At 35.6% G+C, this 24,550-nt stretch overlaps 1 protein-coding gene across 2 annotated transcripts in view; it reads right to left on the bottom strand.

Moving 5' to 3' along the window:
• The window catches only part of LOC118267067 (ecdysone receptor), a 261,409-nt gene that overhangs the window by 151,593 nt on the left and 85,266 nt on the right, over positions 1–24,550 (bottom strand). For both annotated transcript variants that reach the window (XM_035580825.2, XM_035580824.2), the window contains one exon: positions 1,077–1,121. The gene's annotated coding sequence lies outside the window, so the exon portion shown is untranslated. The remainder of the gene's footprint in view (positions 1–1,076; positions 1,122–24,550) is intronic.

Below are 24,550 nucleotides of genomic sequence, written 5' to 3'. Positions count from 1 at the left end.
TTATTAAAACCCTTAGATAACTTGCAACTTAATTAAAAGTGTAAGGCGTTTTTGTCTCAGTAAATTGATAAGAGAACCATGATTACCTATAATTTTGTAATAATACTGTAATAGAGGATTACAACTATATTAATTAAAATCGAAATAGGTTTTAATGCAACGCCTACACTTAGATGCAAAACCTTAAAAGCAAAAAGAACCTATGTACATTTAAACTACAAGTATTTTTCCACCTTATTTAATTCGGTATAGAGTTGAAATTGGACTGCAATGGAGTGTATATGCTTCGTTTTTAACACATACATATCAGTGTAAGGGGTATCTTAGGGCATAACACATATTAATTTCTGTAATTAAGCTTTGAATGTGAAATAGATTTTTAATTCGAGTTATTAAATTGAAACGTTTGATGCAGCGTTCATAATTTTGTATTAATATTCTGTCTTGAGGAAAATTTACATTGTTATGTGGTTGTGGTAGGCTACATATTAATTATAAATATTAGTTAATCAATCAATAATTTTAATTAAACTAAATATACAATACGTATGGTATTTAGTGACTTAATTAATGACTGATCGAAACTAATAGTCGCAAGAAACCGAAAGGCATTATTATAGTTTTTTGAAAGTGTGTTTAGGATTCCAAGATTTTCTGAAATAGGCTTGTTTCCTCCTATTAGTCAAATTCAATACTTTATTCGAAACGTCAAAAACGATATTTTCTATGAAATAGTGCGTTATATCGTCATCAGATACTTACGTCAAGTAGCAAATTACCTAGAGAATCTCTAAAATTAAGTAATACGTCTCATATATGAAAGCAAGTGTGATTATTATTAAAAAAAATATTGTATTGCAAACATGAAATAATTTATTTTTCTCTGAGAAAACTACCTAATTATTTCAGGAACCAGAAAAACATTCTTATGTGCCAAACGTCACTTGTTTAATTTCGTGTCAAAGCTTTAGTCAACCGTCATGTCACAAACCACAGATAAACAATTTTTTTTCAAATTTCGAATATGCTATTTTTTTCAAGATGGCGGACGTCTAATAGTATTTTAGGTATCTTACCACTGGAGGCGTTTTCCGAGGCGAACAGCGGGGCGGCGTTGTAATCTGCAATAAATCATATTTCAAGGTTAATATAGAATCAAAAATATAATAGTATAATCTTAATTAAGTGAGCTTTTTTGAGTACTATTTTAAAATACATAATAAAAAAGTAATTTAGATCTTTATGAAATCCTGTTCAATTTGAAGGAGGCGTAGACTAAAGATTAAAAGAAAACTAGATTAGAATTTTATAAGATGAAAGAAAAGTAGTATACTACAACATATTGTTGAGGCTATTATAGTACTTATTATATTAGTATTTAAGACTATAATAGTCTAAAATTACACAGCTGTATCGATTTTAGTGCTTATGTGGTCTACATTTTGTTTTATGTCATAATTGCTATTTGTTGTGTATTTATCTTTGTAATTATATTTCCTGAAATCACTTCAACGTGACTTAATTAGTGATTTAGCTGATGTTCGGGCTTATTACAGTTTATTTATAAAACCTTATGTAATAAATACCAAAGGTTTTCCCGATTTAGGTACTATACTCATAAAAGGTGTGAAGTATTGTTATTCTAAACAAGAATACAACATAGAAACTCGATGAATCACGTAATATGATAATGTGTTAGATAAACGGTTTTTCCTAAGGCTACGCAAGGCAAATACTGCAAAAGTTAGATTTTGTAAGATTTAAACTGTTTCAAATAGGTCGCAGTTAGCTGTATATTATGCTTTTGTTGTATTGGTAATTGAAGTATAATTTTGCATAGTTATTATTAACATTCTGCAAAGTTGAAGGCAGTGTATGTACAGTGGAGGACAGATCCGCCTGATCATTTTAAAATGTTATTGCTTGAACCTAGCAAAAACATTAAGCCATACCCCATAAATGTTTCATCTAATAGAAAAACGATAACGTCACAGCTTAGTGACGCAATATGTGTGGTCTCTTAGTCAGTAGCGCATTTGATGTTGGTTGCTTGTGATCAATGGTGAAGACTAACATAAAAGCTTAAAGTAGATTCTAGTGTTTAGTATCGTATCCGGAGCTTGTGGACTACCTAGCGGGTTTACCGGGGCTCCGGCTCGATAAGCAGAAGTAGGAACGGGGTAGTTTTTATTCAGTAAGAGTCTGACACTCCCTCTCGCCTTGCACTGGCAAGAGATGACATTGGATGATTAATTCTCCCCTAAAAAAAGTGTTTAGTACCGTATCATTAAACCACCATCTAGCACATAATCTAATTGGCTTTTAAATCATATAGGAATGGTCATGACCAAGGAACTTAGGACATAGGCCACAGATGCACAGACAACTCAAGACATAAGTCTTCAAAGTAATTACTGTCATCTGGGTAGGACGGCGTAGGTGTCGGACGCCTTCATGGCCGGATAAGCTCAGCTCATTGGAACTTGGAACTATCTGAAGGTGAAGATACGAAAATTTCTATGAAGTATTTATTCCAACCGTGCTGAGAGTAATTAGTACGACGAATGTTTGGTTTTAATTGTAAACAAGTCATTAAGGGTGCTTTTCCAACAGAGATGTGCTATGCTACGTTGTTGTGGATGCGTTTGGCTTCCACCAATCATTTTCATTGGTACACATTGCTTAGGACTGGTGGAAATGAAGTCAGGTAAGCTTTGTTTTTGTATGGAAAGATGCGTGCTATGGATGGCTAGTCCCTACTATCGATTCTCGCCCAAGGCGAGAAAAGTCATTGGATGATTTTCCCCCTCAAAAAAAAAAGTCCCTACTATCGATACATTGCATACTCGAGCTGTGCATCTTCTTCGCAGGTACATAGCTTAGTATCAGTGGAAATGGTCACATAGTTTCACAGTTTAGTGGATAGTTTTGTGCGATAACAAAGAGAGTTGTCTTTATGGATCATTATTGTTAGATTTTAAGTCCTTGAACGTTTAAACCCGATTCTTAATTCTAACACGGTCAGAAACCTATTACCCATAACCTTTAATCAGTTGTACAGTCAACTAACTTTGTACTAAACGTCCACTTACATGTAATTCAGGCAGCCAGGCTGTTCCTACGTAATTTAACAACCCATCAATTATTTACGGAAAGCCTTAATAACTAAACCATTCGTTCGATATAAAACCTCGAATATAATTGACAGAAAAAGGAAGTTTTGACTGAAGGCCGAGGGGTAAACGACACTAGTATTCGACCGATTACACAACGACTACCGTCCGTTTAACTTTGACCCCCATCCTTGTACAGCGTGTAAACAAAATAGTATGCCCGCGGGGGTTTTCATATAATGGACGTTTTGAACACCATTCAATTAGGGACTGTCGGTATGCAGTTTTTGTTCTGTTGCGAAGGTCATTATGTATTATTAGGGGAATTAAAAGCTATTAGGAGACGAGTTTAGGGTTATTATATGTGTATCTAGTAATAGTAGCTTCAACATGGTCTATAAAACAAACTAAAATAAAGATGAAATAAATTTTAACGTGAGGAAAATTTATACAGCACTTATCAATCAATTTATAATCGTATTCCTATAACGTGAAAGTACTAATTTGATTGATCAAAACGCATTTCTAATCAAAAGGTAATTGTTTAATTTAGAACTCGATTGCTACAAATTGGTTTTGTAGAAAGTATTGCCTAGAAAGATAACGATATTGAAGTTCTACTTTCTGTTTATAATACCTAATCAAAGCTGAGACTTAGTAAAGGACGGTAGAGAAATTGTGAACAAGGGAAAAGACTGATACAAGATTCTGAGTTACTTTTCCAGTATCCAATCCAATCAGAACCTAAATTTGCTGTTCTTAAGGTCCTTTTTAACTTTTGAAAGAAACAACCTAACTACTAGTGTGACACCGCCAAAAAAGTTTTCATTTCGTCTTCGTCTGTTTTGTCAGAAACAGAATTGACTCAATCAAGAAGGTTTTCTGAAGAAACTGACGAAGTTTCCAGAACCTTTTTCATGACTCCTACGTCTGGAGTCTTTGGAGTCATGGGTACTAGAAACCAAACAATGGAAGCCCAAAACCATAGACTATATTACTCTGTTACGTGGGGATCCTGACTTTGGTCAAGAAATGTGGTGAAGATATAATCATCATCATCATCAGCTGCAAGAAGTCCACTATTGAACAACCCCCTTCCCCTTAGTCCTCCACGTAGAACGACAAGCAGATAGAATAAATATTACATTTTATATGCACCTCTGATTACATCTATAGGGTATTGAAAATCATGTCGCAATATAACCTCAATAAACAGTAGGTAGGTATACACCATAGGTATCCAAAAACAAAAGGAAAACAAGGGTATCCATCTTTTCAAAAGACAGTTTGACATTTACGTCACTCGATGTTTGCGAGTACCTTCAGCTTGGATCGTGTACCTACTGTCTAAAGACCCCGGGGTCAATGACCATATGATTTGAATACATGCCAAGGTACTACACATTAACGATTAGTAATTGATTTACTGACAGACAGGGAGACAGAAGAAATGGAGTTTCATGAGTCATTAATTAATGACAGCTTTGAAGTTAGGGTTCTTTATGTCGTATCGTAATTGTATTGAGCTTATTTCTTTATATAGAACGAAACAGAACAATTACACTACTCAACATATTATTATATGAACCTTTTTGGTGTAATATCTATCGCTATCAGACCACCACAGATGGGGCTCAGTAGACCTGATGTTCGATCCGGAGCTGCGGAGTACCTAGAAGGTTTACCGGGGCTCTGGTTCAAAGAGTAGGAGCAGGATCGAGGTGGTTTAGTCAGTAAAAGTCTGATACTTCCTCTCGAACACATTGGATGATTATCCCCCCTTAAAAAAAGTTATTGTGTTTTTTTTTAACTTGCCCAGGTTACCCAGGTTAGCGCCAGTAACATTACATAATACTTTTTAAATAGTCTCTTCAAATGTCACATTGTTAACCTTTGGATCGTCATTTTGGCAACTGGCTGAGTGTCGGCGTTAAAAGGTGAGGTTTCCGTGTCAAAAACTAGATATTTTAAATATCTCATCATTAATTAGGACATCAATTTAGAGTAGTTAACGGGTCATAGTACTGTGTTTCTCAGAGCATAGATGATGTTAAACTATGTATGCAATAATGATATGTAAATGAATGTGATTAAGACTCAAATTGACCACAAAGGCCTACATTTTGTAATTGAAGCAGCTTGCAAGAAAATATTGGTTATCCAATGGTTAAGCTGCATTATCTTACATGGGGCCCAGTAGGGCTGATGCCTGATCCGGAGCTGTGGACTACTTCGCCCAAGACGAGAGAAGTCCCTGAATGATTTTCCCCCTTTAAAAAAACCTGCATTATCTTGATACGAACGTATAAATTGAGATGCATCACTCACACACAAGGATAAAACATTGCCAAAATATTGTCAACCAGTCCATTTCCAGTTTAAAATAAGAAAGCAAACCATTGATATCAAAAACAGTTTACATAAAATGACATACTGATCGGATACTGAGCTCAGTTGGCTACTTTTTACATATACGCTGTCTACAGTCGCATGCAAATGTATTATGTATGTCTCACACACACGACTCACGCACACACTCACACCGTGTTTACGGAACATAATTCTAATACTGGTTTACGCACACTATGAATGGTGTACATGTTACAGCCAAAGTAATAAATCTTGATATTATATATACTGTCTAGCAATTATATATAACGACTACTCAATTTAGATAAAGTGATAAATGACACAAAATTAATCACATTAACTAGCAATTTTATATACTATCTTCGAAGACTTGGATAATGTAATAAAACGAGCAGCATGCAAGCAAACATGCAGCATGTAGCAGGCAGGGTTTCTGTCATGGCTCCGGCGCTGCGGGCCTCCGGCGGCCCCACGCGTGCTAATCGTCGCAGACGGCTTTCGCTCACCACCGCAGCTTCGGCTTGTTGGCCGGCTTCGCCGGCCAGCCTCAGCCGCGGTGGCTCGCTAGCAGCCTCCTGCTCCTCAGCCTGCGGGCCGCCTCGGTTCTACGCGCCTACGCGGTTTTGAATTGCACTCTAGGGATAGGACAAACAAGACTACGTGGAGTCGGTTTTGTAGCAATTCGGTTCTGTCACTAACTTTTGTTGCACAGCATATTAAATTAACCGACATTATTATTTAATTGTTACAGGAACTTATAGCAAATTAGTTTGATCGGAATTACGTATAGGGCACTACAAGTTCACTACCACCATTTCCTATATAAGTCATTAGGCCTACTAACGTTATGACCAATTTTTATTCTTACAAGTTATTCTTACTAGTAAGAGTCTTGTGACATTTTGAGTCACACATGTATTATTACTTTGACTAACTTGGACTTCCTATTATGAATAATGTCCAGATAAAGTGATTAATTTATTACATTATCTAGTGAATTTGGTATTTATATACAATTATTCATAATGACCAGTAGTTATGAATAATTGCTATTTAATCACTCTGACTGTAACATACACACAACTACATCTCAAGCTGTACAATACCAGTGTAACTTGACCGTTGAACGTGTGGAAAGGTTTTATAAAGCGAGACCATGATATACTGGTTGTGTATGTTGATGTGTTATGACTATGCGTGTAGGTTAGTGGTCTGTAGTTATTGTAACGAAATGTAGTGTCAAGTGAAAATAGTTGTCGTTATCTCTTCTAGTAATTTGTTTGCATAAGTATTAGTCATCGGAAGGATGACTGGATCCATTGATTGTGCTCTTCCTTTATCTATTTCCACGTGTATTTTTGTGTTTAGTAGACGGAATAATACCTTTATAACCCAATTTATATTCTTTCGTACAGTTTCTGAAAGTCTTTTAATTGTTTTATTGAAAAGAAATTACAACTCTCATTTTCTTTAAAAGTATAATGGATAGAATGTTCCAGAAAAAGTTTCCACATAAACCAAGATGGGCTCTTTAATAAAAAATAAACTTTTGACAGTTTTATGCCGACTCGACCAAGTTGCTGTAATCACTGTTGGGTCAGGCGATTCAATTATTTCATCTCCACTTTTTTACACCAAGAAAAGTACTCACAAAGTCGAGTCGGTCAAATGGAGATATTTTCGGAAGGTGACTTCTTTTAGGCAAAGCGTGAACTTGGCATAACAATAAATCTACCATCCAGGTACTCAGACACCGACATAAAATCAGAATAAAATTTTATATCATCGTAAAGGTGTCTATGCATAACACTATGCAGTTTTAAACGAAATGCGAACTTCTCTATTAAAATTCCGAATATCTTCGGCAATTCCCGAGCATTCCCGAGTACTCCCGAGTGCTCCCGACCTATGTCACTTAGGCACGTTCGTGTATGGCCGACTGACCGTATGCATGCACAAATATACGATGTACGCTGTATATGTGTATGTTACGCACACGCACAACTTGCGCCCCTATGTATTCATTACGACTCCCCGTTCTCGCTTTATGTAACAGGTTAGGGCTTGCGCCGACGACCTAAGTTTTATGCTGTTGCTGACTAATTGTAGGTTAGGCTTTGAGTTTTAACGACACAGGTTTTAGTCGGGTTTCTTAGTGCAAGAATTCATAGTTCATGGCAAAGTTATATTATCGGTTATAACTTAGAAATAAATTTTGCATGGTCCTTCTTTGAAAACGAATTTGACCACTGACTTTGAAATTCTCAGTTTTCTAAAGTAAGAAATACCTTAAAAAGTTTAGTGAGTCTCTAAGAAACGCTATTTCGATTTTTTTAACAAAAATGCTGTTAAAACACTTGAAAAATAATCACTCAATTTTATAAACCAACCTCTATTCACAATATCATTAAACAATACCTCTATATATCTAAATAAATAAAAACCCATAAAACTTCAATAAAACCCCATAAAATATTAAACAGGTTAGTATGCTACCAACACATATTTGTCTAGACCAGACAAATCCCCTTGAAGCCTTCCCCAACCACCTAACAGCGCTCCGTTGAGCGTACCTAACTCAATTTCAAACAGGCGCCCTTGGGAGATAGGCAACCCTGGTTGAAAGGGGGGAGAGAGGGGGGTATAGTCCTGACCACGCACAACTGACTGCCACTGCGTGCACCGTCCTATATTTAGCGTTGCAGTTCTAAGTGCATGTATGTATGTGTATGTCTATTTATTGAACGACGAAACTACGTTTTTAGCTTTAGTTTGCAGCAAAAATGTGTTTGCTAGGGTTTTTTGAAGCTGTGGAGAGTGTTAGTAATGTATTGGTTCTTTATGTGATATGCAGACGTGTACAGGTGCAATTACTTAATGATTTAGGCATTCCCAATGTTTTTATTTTTAACGTTGATAAGTCAGTATTTGGTCTCCAACCCGCTTACTGCCAGTACTGCTTACTACTTAATGATTCGACTTTTAGGTTATAAACAAATGAGCTTGGTATGTGATACTGCGTTATATGAATAATATTATAATATAAAGCCTAATAGTTATTTTTTTTTTGTCTTATGCTTATGTTCTAGGTATTTAAATCACAATTTAATTTGTATAAAATAAAGTTAATGTGCTGTTTTTTTACGAAATCAAGTTAAGCATGTTTTTTTATCTTCCTTCCCACATAAATTAAGTCTTTTCTGTGAGAAAATTATTGTTTTATATATAAGTTTGAATGAAATAAAGTATTGTATAATGTTTTGTTATCGATAAAAGCTAGACTACTAAACGAGTTTTCCTTAAAATATGCCTAACAGAATTATACACAAACTAATTTATGTGTATAAATAGAAAATCATTCTAGAATTACTGCATCAATTTGGATAAATCCTTTTTTTCTGTCGAACATAACTTTAGCATACCCATATCCCTAAGTTTGTGTAAAATAAAAAAGAAAACAAAGCCAGGACAGTTCTCTAGTCTATTCATAAATGTTCAATGATAGACGAGACTCTCAAAGAAAGTGAATGAAAGAAATAAAAGCAAACAAATAAAGAATAATACTCCAATATGTCTTGGCGAGGGTAAAACAAATATACCAGTTGTTTTATTTCCAATCTTGTTCATTCATTGATACTTGACATTACAATATATGATTCGTAATATTTGTATAAGAAGTATTTAAGTTATTATATGTATATTGTTTGTTTATAAGATCCAATTTATTGGTTTTAAAGTGAAAAATGAGTGTTTCTTAACTTATGAGTAAATAGCTTATGACTTATATGAATGTCTTTAGGTAAAATTGTATTTAACTTAACATTTTTCAGTTTTCTTAACTTAGATACTTAATTAATTCATTTTTTATCTAAGTCTATAAATCCTAACTTTGGACTAGGATATTAATTGCTAGTATTCTAAATAAATCTTGAATTCTTTTTCTACTACTTTTTCGGTAGACGAGAGTCGTCAATAGGCGAATAATAACTCGTCACTCGTCTTTTCCATAGCTTTTGAAACTTAAAAGGTAGGCTTTCAAGTCATCCATACCAAAGAAATATAATTATACAAAAAGAAAAAAGAAATACAAAACACAATTACCGACACAAGTAATTAATAGTTACCAGTTACCTACCTATATCACTTTCTCTTGACTCTTTTGATTACAGACTATTTATAATGCAAAGATATTTAACGGTGGCTGAGTTTGCAATTGCTACGTTTATTTTATAACTACAGGGCGGCAAATAAGATAGGGACAAATGGACAAACGCCCATTTCCCTTTCAAGACCCTCGATGCAAGCAATGGGAATATTTTCCAAACACATTATAATAATATGTGTTTAAATATCTTTATTGGAATATTGGTTGACAAAGGAGCCATTTTTAATTTCAAAACTTGCTAAAAATTGTGTCATAATTTGTTTTTATGCTATTACAGTAGGGGTTGTATTTAATAATATCAGTCACGAGTAGTCCACTGCTGAACATAGGACTCTCTCATTGAATTTCAGATCGAACGGTTAGAGGCGACCTGCTGTCAAAATCAACATAATTCTCTAGAAATCACGTACCGTAAATTAATGGAGAGAAGCTCTACTAGTTTCGAGTCACAGAGGGACTCTTCATCATGAGCAGCGTACGCAGACGCGGTGACGTCGAGCCTACTTAATTATTATAATAGAATAATTCTCGTCTATCTTTCTAACAAAATCCATAAAAAATGATTCAGCAATATAAGCGATTTGAACTAACAAACAATAGCAACAATCGTAATAACATTACCGGATACTGTAGATAATACGTTTACATTGTTATAACCCAATAAAAATATTAGATACCTATACTTGAGCAAACTTTTGTCGTTTTGTCTTTATTCTACCAATCTAATATTATCTTCTTACCTCCAAATATCAAAGTTTTATTCCCAGCTAAGATTATTTTAGTATCAAATATCTTGGCTAAGTACTTCGGTATTAAATTCTCTATCCAATTCTTGGCTTGTTGTTTATCTGGGTTAGGCTATTATTATATTATTTTTATTCCATTTATTTTTCTATAGGATTTGGCCTAAATGATATAGAGATGTTATAACCATAGCCATTCCCGTTAATTATTATTGTCTAAAAACATCTTGAAAAGTATCTGCTGTTTAATTGAGATCATGACCTATTAGTATGATAAAAATATCATCTAAATTAGTCCCTCAGTTTTGTAGTTCTTTAGTACAAATATCTCTATTACACTTTTCCCTATCTATCGTCGATTTAATCACGTTCAATAAGATCCACATATATTTCTAAAACATCCTACATAATGTAATATAAGCACCTCCACCTTTTCACTATCACCCGTCTCCATGAATTACCAGAGGTGTCATTAAAACTTGTGTATAAACTCATTATACGAGCCTTTATTTGTAAAGACTTGACGTTTTATGACACAAAACACGAGTTGCAAGTTGCTAACAACATATTATTATTATTGCCTATTGAAGGGAAAGCTATAACTAGCATGTTTCTGTTGCTACGACACTGCACTGTGAGAAACCGACGCCCATTTCCCGTGTGCACTGCTATAAAAATTGCATTTAACGAAATCTATAATTTTTACGTTTTATAAGGGGATCGTTGATCGTTTTTATGACATTAAAATTGTCTGTCGGTGCCAATGGTTTTACTTTTTGTTTTTTGTTCTAAAGTGATACGAAAAACAACCTTTAACTCGACGGAACAAGGAATTAAAGAGTCCAATAGACCAATATGGAAGACAGTTTGAGTCCTAAAAGAAGTCTATATTACATATAAAAAAGAAAACAAGATAAAACAGTATGTTGTAGGTGCTTTAGTGTAGAAACTACTGAACAAATCTAGATGAAACTTAATTTGTCAATGTCTCAAGTTGACATCAAATAGGTATTTGTAATAACTATCGTGAGACATACTAAATTAACTAAAAATCACGGTTTTATTTACGTAATATTTATTGAGAAAAGCTCTTCTAGTTTCGAGTCACAGAGGGACTCTTCATCATGAGCAGCGTGCGCAGACGCGGTGACGTCGCGCAGCTACTCTAGAGTAGCGTCTGCGCGTTCTGCTCATTATAACTAATACGTTCTATTTTTCTAATTTAGGCTTAAGTTATCACTGGCGAAATAATTTAACATAACGTATAAATTGGTCCTAATGAAGTTTAAAAGTTATAAAACTCATTATTTCAATTACTCGATAAACAATTTCATGTCATAACAACGAGAGGGTGTTGACTCAATTTAATAACTTGAAAAATGTCCATAAGTTTTGAAATATGAGAGAATGATTTAATCACAATTTTGTCTTATGGACCAAGTTAAATTAAGACAAAGAATGTAATAAGATAACTTCAGAATTCTTAATTAAGTATTATAATAAGTAAAGACTTTCATGAAAGTCAGACAAACAAGTTTTTTTTTAAGACCACGAAGAAATAAGATTAGATATTAGATTATGAAATGTAGCTGTAGGAGTAACTAAGAGTAGAAGTAAAGTTTAAGTCTATGGGAGGCACAACAATTGTTTAACATTGTCCTTTATGGAATATCTATAAAATGGTCTTACAGCATGTTCTTTAGTTCCAAGTTTCCTATACAAGCACCATAGACCTCATCTCACATGGACGGCCATAATGTTCCCGTATACATCATACTATACATAACCAGTATATCATGGTCTCGCTTTGTATGATCTTTCCACACATTCAGCGGTCAGTTTATACTGGTTGCCTAGGTCTATGTGTAGTCGTGTGGACAATACCGTGTTCGCAGGTTATGCGACTATCTGTAATGGCCGCTCGTCACCTCTTAAGGTGTCATCGCGTGTGTGGGTGTGCCCCCCCCCCTCCTCCTCCCTTAGGCTTCACTTCACCCCCTGCCCCCCCGTCTCGAGAAGCCTATGCAACACCACATGATTTATGTCAATAGATAACATTGTTGGGGAGTCCAATATGTAACTGCCAGATGATACATTGTCCTTGTGAAGAGGTTTTATGTGTTTATTTTGTGTGCCTGTAAAATTAACTTGAAACGTTACGTTAACGTTGTTATAAAGAACTATGTCCATTGGAAATTCAAATTATACTTTCTATTGAAGTGAGTTTGTTGAGTTTCAATTTTATCAATCAAATCCATCCTTCATAGAATCACTTCATCGCAACATTACCTTTACTAAGAAAAACCTCGGAAATTCAACTCAGTTTTTCAAGTTTACTCATAAAAACATTAATTGCTCAATACCGATGTGGGTACTACACCGGTTGTACGTGATCGGAACAATATCTCGAGTGAAATCATATTTTCCAACAAGTTTCACTCGGTTCGAGCTTTCTGTGAAAGAGAAAACGAGCGCGCGCAGCGGAAAATGAAGAAAAACTTTATGAAAAACACGTTAAGGCAGGCGGCGTGACACCACGTCCTACACAATAACATAAATCGATAATAGGAAGCCCTCCGACTAGTTCAGCAGTGCGTGCGAGCGACCTAATACACCCACTACGGCGACCGCATGCAATGCGGGCTAAATATACAGGGAGCCGCCGCGTTCCTGCGTTGCAGCGTGCCGAACGGAACTTATGTCGCAACGACAACGTCCACAATTGCTTGTTCAGAGAAAATAACCGGTTTCACTAACGCGACGCGCGATTCGCGACCCTGTGGCGTCGGTTTGCGGTAGTGTTCGGATTGCAATGGGCGCGGAAGAAGGCCGTTTCGCAAGTCAGCCGGCGCGGTAATAACACAGCTAGGTGCATTCTCGCTGCAATTTCGCTCTCGGTCGGGCTGTGTGTTTGTGGCGCGCTGAAGATCAGGGCTAACGATCGGCGTGCGTGCTCCGTCTCGGTCGCACCCGCGCCGCTGCGAGCGTGTCTCGCAAAAGAAACGCTACAACTTTATCTGACAGCGACGCGACGCGACGCCCGAGAGGCTTTTGTGCGTTTTCCATGTTTATGTTTATAGGAGAGCACGTACAAGGGGTGCTTTGAACGCCAGTTGCTTGCTGTTGCGTGGTTATAAATTCTGCGATGGTCTTGTTTTTATTTCAAAGCGTGTGTTTGTACCGAACGGTGCAATGGCGGTGTAGTTTTCGTGCAATAATCTTGTTAGATCATAAGATTTTATTATTACGTCGGTACGAGGTGTAGGTGTATTGATTGTGGGAAGAATTGTAATAAATGGAATGCCAAGTTTATTGGCACGTAGCTTATAATGTCGGATAATAAACCTTTTTGTTACATTCTTAGGGCGCGCAAAGCATAATGTGAAGCGGCCTTTATGGGCATGTTAATGGTTTTATCTGAACAGGAGAATATTTTCATTATTACATCACATTTTATCATCAGCAACAGTGTAAATCTGACTTAAATATATCTGCGATTCGTAAAATAGACAAGGGGTAAGCAAATTTAGCTTCATTTAAATTCGATGACCAGGGATTATCATACGAAAATAGGTACGTTTTGGCAAACGTGATGTGTTTAGTCATGTTTAGGATTTTGGACGGGTAATAATAAACTAGAACTGATTTATAGAAAAGATCTGCTAATTGTGAAAACTGATATATAAGTCCAAATGATTTTAAGTCGAGGAAAACTATTTTGAAGTCCAAAGAAACATGATTACGATTGATTAATAAAACTCTTGGATTTATTTAAAAAATAAAACAAACATGCCATTTATGTCAAAACTTTAGAAAATTTATACTTTACGAACACACGATTTATCATACAATTCTCAATACTCGTCACTCAAATTCCGGACTCGTATTAATCCATTCCACTTAAACAGCAAAGGAAGTCATTCAGGGCCCATATATTTTGTCCAGAGTTGTCCCTTAGGTTTTGTCGCTAAGAAAAACGGCCCGTAATTACACACATCTATTTTTATGAGTTTGTTGATGTGAAATAATGTTGTTCCCTCTTGTTGGCTTATTACGTCCACGACTAGTAAATAAAAGGAATGCCTGACATATGTCAGATCTTTGATTAGAAAAACGTTGTTATTTTACGTTTAAAGTTTGTGTGAATATTTATTGTTGTAGAAATAGTACAATGTTATACTAAAAAGATACTAAATAGGTACACACATAGGTACATCGTTTTTGTAATCGTTGGTTACAATTTTATTGAATCTATCTTGAATTATCTTAAACATACTACAAACTTTGCTATCTTCCAATATTAAGGTGTCTTAATCCTAATAAAAATTATGAACTTAATATTGATCAATGTGACAATGATTCACCATAGTTATAATTCCCAGTTAATCCCCACCTAGCTGCATAAAATGGCTGCGTGCCAGCAATATGGCTGATTCAGAAAATGTACACACACGAACTAGAAGTAGAACAGACGATCCATAGTTATGTAATTTGTAAATAACAGTTTTGAACCTTATTTAGGAGTAATTAAAAACTATTTCATACTAATGAGTACCTTAATTTGTCAATTAAAATGTTTCAGAGGCTTCACAGAATTGTTGTTGTTATAAGTAAAAGTTTTTTTTTTTTATATTTGTGCTGTTTCCGTAGCAAATAGAGTTGTTGTTCCCTTTTATGCGCATGCGATGCGACTTTTCTACATAACCAGGTACAACGTGTCGTGCATATCAATGTCGTGTCTCTTACACACTAGACGAGCATCCGGTACAAAGTCGACGCATCCGAGCGTCATGCGTCAACTCGACCGCAAGAAAGCAGCTCTGTTATAAAATCTGGGATGGATGCCACAAAAATTACTGACGGAATTCGGGAAGGACACCATTTGGCGGTACGTTACGGCACGATGGCGTAACGGAACGAGTACTATATTTACTTTCGGGCACGTGTTCAGAACTGAATGGGCGAAGACCTTGCCCTTGAACCCGGGGGGAACGCACGCCGCCCGCGGCACGCACCGCCCGCCCAAACGGCGACTGGCCGCGCCTCTGCCCATACCCCGCGCCCCCGCGCCCCGCGCCTCACCCCGCCACCCAAACTGATCAATAGCCTACTTCCTATTTACATTGCTTCCTTCTAACTTACATGAAAGATCCAATTTGTTCGACACAAGAAATTTTAACTTAAAAGAAACTTATTTATCGGAGAGGATTTAATTAATTAAAGACTTCGCCGTAATTGTTAAACGTTAACTTTTTCCAATACTTGTAATTAAGCTTTTGTCTTTATTGGAGGTGTTTGGAGCATGGACGGGAAACTTTTATTACGCAGCGAGTGAGTAATTACAGTATTATTTGATGTATTTAGTTACTAGACAATTATGTTATCGTCCGAATTGTGTTGTTCATTGAATTCGCCGTATACTTGCGGCTTCCCACGAGAATGATTACTTTTTGCATTTATTACTGGTATAAAAAATATAAACTATTTCCGTTTTAGTGTAGTTAGCGTGGTGCAAATATTCTTGGTCACGCGAGCACGATAAGGTGCACAGGTATAATTACATGGTCAAGTTAGGACCTTAGACCTTGCTGTAGAGTGTTTGGGGCCGATTGTGGTATTCAGAGACCTGAACACATCAACCAACATCATTCTATCAAACTTTACAACTGACATTGAACCTTATTGTTTTGTAAACAGAGTCAAAAATACATAATATATTATCCAGACGAGGATAGCTTGTTTTGGTACACAAACGTTCGTAGCATTCTTCTACAACCTACAATGTTGCTGAGAATTGGTGTGTGGTCCCTCCGAGGTTTACAAGCTACTTTGTATGAACAGTATACATAACTAATATATATAATACATAAGCCATAAGAAGCACTCTGTGGTTGATTTTGTTCGCTCAAGATTTTACGACACAACAAATGGCTGCGTTGCCAGTCTTAGGTTTGCTGAATGTCGTGTTTTGTAGATGGGCATTTTGAGCATTATTTTATCTTATTTGGAATAAAAAGGTCTTTTTCACTATCACTATAGTAATCCTTATAAGGTCTTAATTGATTTAAGGATAAGAATTTGTAGAATACTCATCACTCGTATTCACATCACTAGATTTCCTATGAAGATGAAAATGGTCATCTACATTACATTATTTTCCTGTTCGATACATTTCATCGAAACTGCAAATAGTGATGTTATTAATAAATTCCTTTTTGAGTTATTTTGTTCATTTATAAAGTCTATGAGAGATGTTTTACTATAAAATAAGCAGGCACTTAAGAGATTGACGAAAAATTGGTAACTTGTAGGCACAAATTACCAATTTTCATCTGTTTCTCATACAATTGGGTTTTTCACCTTCTAAACTTTCCTATGAACATATAAGTCTCTAATTAAGCTATTAAGTAATCGTATAGCATAAAGGTGATGTACATATACGGCTGGACAGATCAATAAGCCGCCGTCTGTTGTGTTCACAGGACTGCAGTTATGTATGGGAATGTTTTCAACTGTGTTACAAAGTTTTACCCAGTTGTGTAGAAGTATTTATGAGTTTGTTACTTGGCATACGTAAATAGTTGGAAAATATAGGGCTTTTTTGGTTATTGGGGCAAATGTTACTTATTCTTTTGTTTTTTTTTTAATACAGTAGGTGTTTCTCCTGTGTCGTGCGTCCGTTAACAATCATACAAGTTCATATACACATGACACCCAGGCCTAGTTATTTGGTCGCTCTAAAGTGTAGATTCTTATGGAGAAGATTAAGCAAGAAAATACATATATTTATTTAGAACTTTATGTTGGTTCTACTAATTTCTTTTTCTTGGTGTTTTTCTTACTCTACCTGTAAGCTAAATTTTAAATATAAATGTGTGATGTTTATGTGACAGTATAAAAAAAGAAGAAAGTTAAGATTTCAAAATAAATCCTATTGATAACAAACTCTTACAAGTAAAATACTTAATAAATTATCGTAAGCTCTGACTATGTACCTAATTCCAATGACATTTAAGATTATGTTCGCCTGTCAAACAAATAGGATTTCAATATGCAATGAATAATAAGATTACACTTTCATTAACGATTTAATGTCATTTAGAAAGGAATCTTTTGAAATGAAATATTAGAGTCTATTATTGATTGAGGTTTGATTAGACACAGCAATGGATGACTATGCAATAGTATAGTATTAGCTTTGTGTTATATACTTAGCAATGTACTCAATATCTTCAAAAACCAATGAGTCTGAATGTAATTACTTGCAGCAGATTTCCACACACACACACATTTTCTGTCAATAGATAACCTACGCATCGTTGAAAATAGCCGAATTTTAGTCGATAAAAAAACAAACAAAATAACATATACAGGGTGTAAACGGAATGCTCCCGAAAAACGCCACTTTTTTGTTTTTATAATTTTAATCGTTTTAGTTTTTGTATTAATTATGCAACATTAGCCTTAAGCAGTTGATTACAACTATTATAACATAAAATAAACATTGAATTACTTATTTTTTCGAAATTAAAGCTCCCTGTATACCATCCATCAAAGCAAACTTTTCTATTTCCTAAAAGTTTCCTTTAATTCATAAATCAACAATTAATCTTATCTAATAAATTCACCATTGACACACCATTAAAAACTACTAACGTCTAAAATTAATAGGCGTCTAAGCATACATAATTAAAAATATCTTTTTTATTACCAACCGTAACACTTGAACCATATCTAAATAGGGCAATGATCAGTCAATTATACATGCAGAGAAAAAAATTAATCACTTCATACAATCCTGACCCATTAATTACATTAATGGCTACTTTATTATATGTATTTGTAGAAGTAGCATTAAAGCACGGTTTCTTTGTAATAAAGCATAAGTTTATTAAAAGCCTGTCACATAAATATAAATCAGAATAAGATCAGGTTAAGTCACAAGTGACAAAACTGGTCTTAACCTTGGCCAGATTTCACAGCTGCGTCTTGTCGCTCTGATGGACAAATAGGCCGTCCAGGCTTGACCGTTGTCTATAGTCACTGCGCAATCTTCTAAACCATTGTCTCACTTTGAAACTTCCAATTTATATTGTCTGTCTATCAAGTGCTTGAAAGCATCCGACTTAGGAGTCACAAGTTTCGAGTGACGTTGCCATCCGTCTGTTTTAAATGGCGTTACAAATTTTGCAATACCTCTTTGTTTAAGGGGAGAAATATCATTGAATGACTTCTCTCGGCCTGGGGTGAGGTGAGAGAGAGAGAGAGAGAGAGAGAGACTGTTAAACTCTTACTGATTAAAAATCAACCCGTTTCAACTCCTGCTTCCAGCTAGTAGACCGGTAAATTCTTGGGCTTTTCTTTTGCCCCGATTGAGCATCGACGCTACTGGACCCTATCTGTGGTGGTGGAATATCTTTGATCACCTTCAAAACACCTATATTTTTAGGGGGAAAGACTAAGGAACTTCTTTATCATCACCTCTACGCGGTACTAAGTTCTTTTAAAGACCTGTTTGTAATACCTAATTCCTAAATGTCAAATGTGAAAAATGTGCTTCTAATCGCCAATCAATACTTATTCATAGTTTATCTTGGTAAGCAATAAAGATGATGGATTTTGTATGTTATTTTGACGACAGAACTTAATTAACAGTTTTATGATTCAGTGTTTTTCTATAGACGTTGTTCTTAAAGAGTTTGCAAGCTATTTTTTGTTAGAACACGCTTCTTGAAGTTGTATTTGGGGAATTTCCTTTTGCATATAATTACAGTTCAATAATAACAATTATTAGCTGTGTATAACATTGTTTTATGGGATTTGGGAACGAGAAAAATATAATCAATAGGGTATAGACGACTAATTTTTATTTTCTTAGTGAAACAAGTACTTTCGAAGATGTATTGATTTAAAATATCGCGTAACGTCACTTTTCTGTACGTTTAATACTCAAAAGTGAAGTATTTAGCTCCCACTTTTAAACTTTGATTCATTTTATGTCATCATCCCTATTTAGAAGATATTGTACTTGATCCTTTGGCGTGTAATAAAAATAAATGTCCCCGTTCTCATTTATCATTTAATTTAATCACAAAACGAACCACTATTTAAATAGGTTGATTTAAATCACATATTTATTAGTTTTGACGCAACACAATAAACTTGACAGTCAATTGTTACTGGGTTTACTGTCACAATAGATACTAAAGGTCTTCTCGTTCAAATATGGTTCAGTACCCTTAGTACGAGTTTGCTTTACGTTTAAAGTAATCGAAACGAGAGCGCGTTCGGCGCTCTTATTGGCCGGCTCGAATAAACCAACCAATCAGAGCGCCGAACGCGCTCTCGTTTCGATTACTTTAAACGTAAAACAAATTCATACTAAGGGTACAGTTTATAACACTTTGTAAAGATCATTGACTCTTAATTATTATTCTGAACATCGAAGGCTATAGTGAAACGTAGCCTTAAGAAGCGAACTAAACAATAGAGATGAATAACTGGTCGATTACAATACGTTATTGTAAATTCAACCTTTATGTGATTTTTATATGCTCCATTTTCGTGATTCGCTTAGTTAGTTGAGCTCGAAAAATTGTTATGTGGTAATTTATGTTTATTCGTATCAACAGGTATTTACATAAATTAATTCTTATCTAAAAATAGGCATATATTTACTATAATCTATCGAAAGAAAAAAAAATGTGAATAGTTTCGGGTTTAATCGAAAATTAATTTAAAAATGTTTGTCACTGATTTTCGCAAAAACGGCTGAGTGGATTTAGATGCAATTTGATAATAATAAACCATAACTTTTATTGATGACTAGGACGTAATATGCCAATAATGAGGACAAACTAACATTCAATAAAAATAGTTATTCTTAGTACAAATCTATTGCGACAGCGTCTATTATATAAAGAGCTGTGAATCACGATCGAGTTCCCAATTCCTAAGCTCCATTTATGTTTATTTTTTAACTCGGTCAACGGCCGTGCGGCCCCATTGTGCCCGTTCCATTGACATCCATTGCAAGGGTTAGAATTAAAACGATAGAAATAAACTTTACGAAGGCTGTCGGTAACATTCATAGTGCTTATAAAGAAATATAGGCATTATTTTAGAAGTAGGTGGTATTATAAACTTGTATGATATTGTGTTAGTATGTGGTCCTTGTAGTTTTCTATATGTGGTCCTTGGTTCCGCGTTAAGCATTTTGGTCTTATAATGGGTGAGTCCCCCCTTAGTAACAGGCGCGAATCTTGGTATATCCATTGGAAAATGATATCTAGGGCCTAATAGTAGTAATCATACTAAAATGTAGAACCTATGCGTAGGTAAAAAACTTTAACGTTTCCAAATTGTTAGGTGAAAAATCATAGTTCATACATAAGTATGTCATGTCACGATAAAGTAATTTTAAATGGTGTCTCTAAAAACTGGAAAGCTATCGAGTAAATCGTGAACGGTAGCGTAGAACCGTAAACTCGAATAAATGTTCCGCTTAAAAATCCATTACAGTTTTAACACAAAACGGTTAAATTATTCTTACGAGCGTACAGATTTCAAAACCCACGCTCGATTCGCTCGTTTTTTTTTTCAAGGTTTTTTTATGAATCGGCCAGTCTACAATGCTATACAAATATTCCCGGCATGGATCAGTAAAAACTATACCGATTAATGGGAACTTTAACCCCTTTGCAACGGATCCAGTTAACGTTAAATTATAATTTATATTTATTTTAATACACATAATAACACGAACTGCGAGGATGTTATTCGGACGCGTGTCGAGCAAAAAACTCGAAGCGTTTTGTTTTAATAATTTTTATCGAGAAAAAAAATATACAGGTATCTGTTCTGGTTACCCATTAAAATTATTTCATATTAAATGAACGAGAATTTGTAATGCTGTTTTTTTTTCAAGGTTACCTAGTATTTTTATCGCTTTTACCTAGTTTAAGAATAATGGCAATGATTTTACTATCTCCGTTACATTTTTTCTGTTTCTATACTTTCGAAAACTGCAAAAAATCTTTGCAGACTAAGCGACATTCTTTAACAATTGCGTTTGCTACATTGGAAGCACTAAAAGCATTTGTGGTTAATAAAAATAATGTATTTGTTCAACCACGACGTGATGCGACTCCGAGACGAGCAGACGATCATCAACAAATGCACCAATAGAAAGTCAGTATAAAAATTCATTGTAACCATTCATATATTTATAGTTAGGTCACGGGGCAGTGTTTGGTCTAGGCGTACGTTGGTAACGAGCGTGTGTTGACCTGGCGATTCACCTTGAGACCGCACCTCGGTTCTTATAACCCCACCACGGCGAAATACCACTGGGCGGTCGGACACGTGTAGAAGTCTGCAGACGACGTAAACTGGCCGCGTACCACGTTTGGTACAATGCTTAAGACCGGTCTGTGAGCTGTGGGTGAGCGAGTTGTGGAATGCACGGGACGAACCGACACACCGAGATTTGAAAGTCTACTATACAGCCTACCGATAATTTTTTAATAATATATATATATTTTTAATATAGCGTTCACAAATTTTCAATTCACTACACCAGCCTCAAAGAGAATGTTAAACATTAAAACTCACAAAGCGTGAGTCTTTCATTTTTTTCCACCGTGCATAATATTGAGGCAACCAATTGTTTGGTAACTCAAATAACCTGTAATCACACGTTGTGATCTTCATTTTATATTATTACTGTTGGTTGGTAATCAAATTATCATATTTTGTACATAAACACACTGTAAGTCGCACGCGCAGTGAGTCGGGCAAAAAATTAGGTTTCGTTTGTGTTAGAAAAATAATTATGATAATTTTCTGTCAACAGTTTTCTTGTTTTTCAACGAGACTTTTTAGATTATGTTCTGGTGTGTGTATATTAAAAAACAACGAGTTAATAACAGTTATTAATATACTCTCGAAAAAATTACGAAAAACGAAACTACTGCACAAGAGGCTACATCAAAAATTTATTCAGAATATTCAGAAAACATTTTTATTTACACACATACAACATATTCAGAAATTTGTAGTAAACACGTCTACAGCAGTACGAAAATAGACTATAAGCATTAATCCAGCGAATGTTATAACAACTAAGGTTAAACAATTTGCTAAAGTAATCAATCACAATTTCCTCGACCGAGCGTTGCGAATCGGACATAAAAATATAATCAAGCTTCCTCATACTTCTTTATTTACTCCTACACTGTTCCTACCCGCCTCATTACTGTTCTACTAAGAACTACTTACCTAGTTACCACTTACCAGTCATCCTATTATAATTCTAACGCAGCACATTGAACCTACTTTACGTAAATGCTCCGTGACGCAATTGACATAAGAACTGTTTTGCAATAACTGTTTAATGATATTATAAAGTTAATAATAATATGAATAATTAAAGGATTATCCGCTTTAACACATATGTTTGTGATTAGGTTGAAGTAATATTTGATAATTTTATAACACATTGTTATATAGTAGATGAATTTTAAGGAAACAGTTTTGTAAATGTAATATCGCCACAGGAAGGCATTATTATGTGATGAACCAGTTAACTGTGAATGATTTATAACTACGAGCGTCACTGAACACGAGCCGATATTCGAACTAACAGGAATTAGCAACCATGTATGTAAACAACCATGAATCTTTAAAAATAAATGGCAAATAAATTAAAAATCGCGTCAAACGTCAGATCTTTTTACGGACCAATAAACATAGAGCTCTAGTAACACGAGCCGTAACCCCTCCATGTTCTACATTCTAGTGTTTTAAGGGAAGTGTAGGAGTTCTAATGAAACTGGACATCGTTTTAGTGGACGTAGGCTCGCCCCAATTCTGTTCGCCGGCGTCGGTGACGACGAACGCTGAATAAATGATGACACTAAACGTGTCTCGTAAGTGTTATGGGACCTCTTTACTGATACAGTTACTTTGTACGTAGTTAAAAAGGGTAATGATGCTAACTATACTAAAAAGTAAAAGTCGTGAATAATCCACAACGCGTAATCCCATTTGAAGCTCCAATGACCTAAAGTGAAATTTGTGAACCAGTTCACAATCCGCCACGTCCATGTTTAACTTTCTCACGAAAAGGGCTTTCCTTCGATACCTTTTTTGGACTAGAGACCATTCACCAGAACTTACCTACCTATGTTATTAATTGGTTTAATAACTCATAGACAATTACTGAACAAAACCACGCTGGAAGTTCACAAATGACCTCATCGCTTATGGCATACTTAAGAAACAAAATTCTTACTCCAAAGAAAAAATGATCCAATCAGGCCTCAACGTAAAAAAGTTACTATGTCTAATCCATCCTAGTGGCCCGACAATGTCTTATGATTTCGACCATTAATATAAGTCGAGTGTCGGCGTGGTGGCGTCGACTTTGTCACTCACTCCTACGCCCCCGGCATAGAGTCGAGGATCGAGTGACATAAAAACGCCCACTCAGGTGTGGCGTGTAACTATTTGTTTTCATCGTACCCACGACTCGGAAACCCCGATGTTTTAACGTGCCGCCCCAATTCAAGTACCGAAATAACCGGGCTTCTGTCCCAGATTTGTCCCCTGTTCCCTACGACGGACGTGCGATACGCAATGCCCGATTGTGCCCCGAGTGTTGGTCAAATGTCCCCCAGTGCATTGCTTTTACAATCGAATTCAAACTTTCCATTCCGCTTGAGCAATCGATCAAATCGGAATGATATGATAGAGGGGAGATAGCTAGAAGTAAGTTATTAGGTCTCTATGTTTGCAGAAACTTGTATTGAGGCAGATTTGTATCACGATTTCAGATAAGAGTAAAAACAATATACATTTGCATTCTTTTTGGTTTCGTGACTGAAGTTTTAACACAAAGGACCAAAAAAGACACCAAGCAATAAATCTTAAAATCAATTCGCGACATCAAATTAGTGATCAAGTCGGTTGTGTTGGGCGACATGCCTCGAATTCCCTTTTGTTTCCAGCGCGACACGTGTCGACCGTCGCGCGTCCGACTGAGGCCCGTTATCGTATAGCTCGCTATAAGTATGGGTGGTATAGTATCCGAATATCGGCGGCGTGCGGGGTGAACGACCTCTCAGGCACCTGCAATCGGCCGCTGTTGACACAAGCAA

This window comes from Spodoptera frugiperda, chromosome 23, assembly GCF_023101765.2.
Source record: "Spodoptera frugiperda isolate SF20-4 chromosome 23, AGI-APGP_CSIRO_Sfru_2.0, whole genome shotgun sequence".
NCBI lineage: Eukaryota > Metazoa > Arthropoda > Insecta > Lepidoptera > Noctuidae > Spodoptera > Spodoptera frugiperda.
This window is presented reverse-complemented; position numbering and strand designations above follow the sequence as displayed.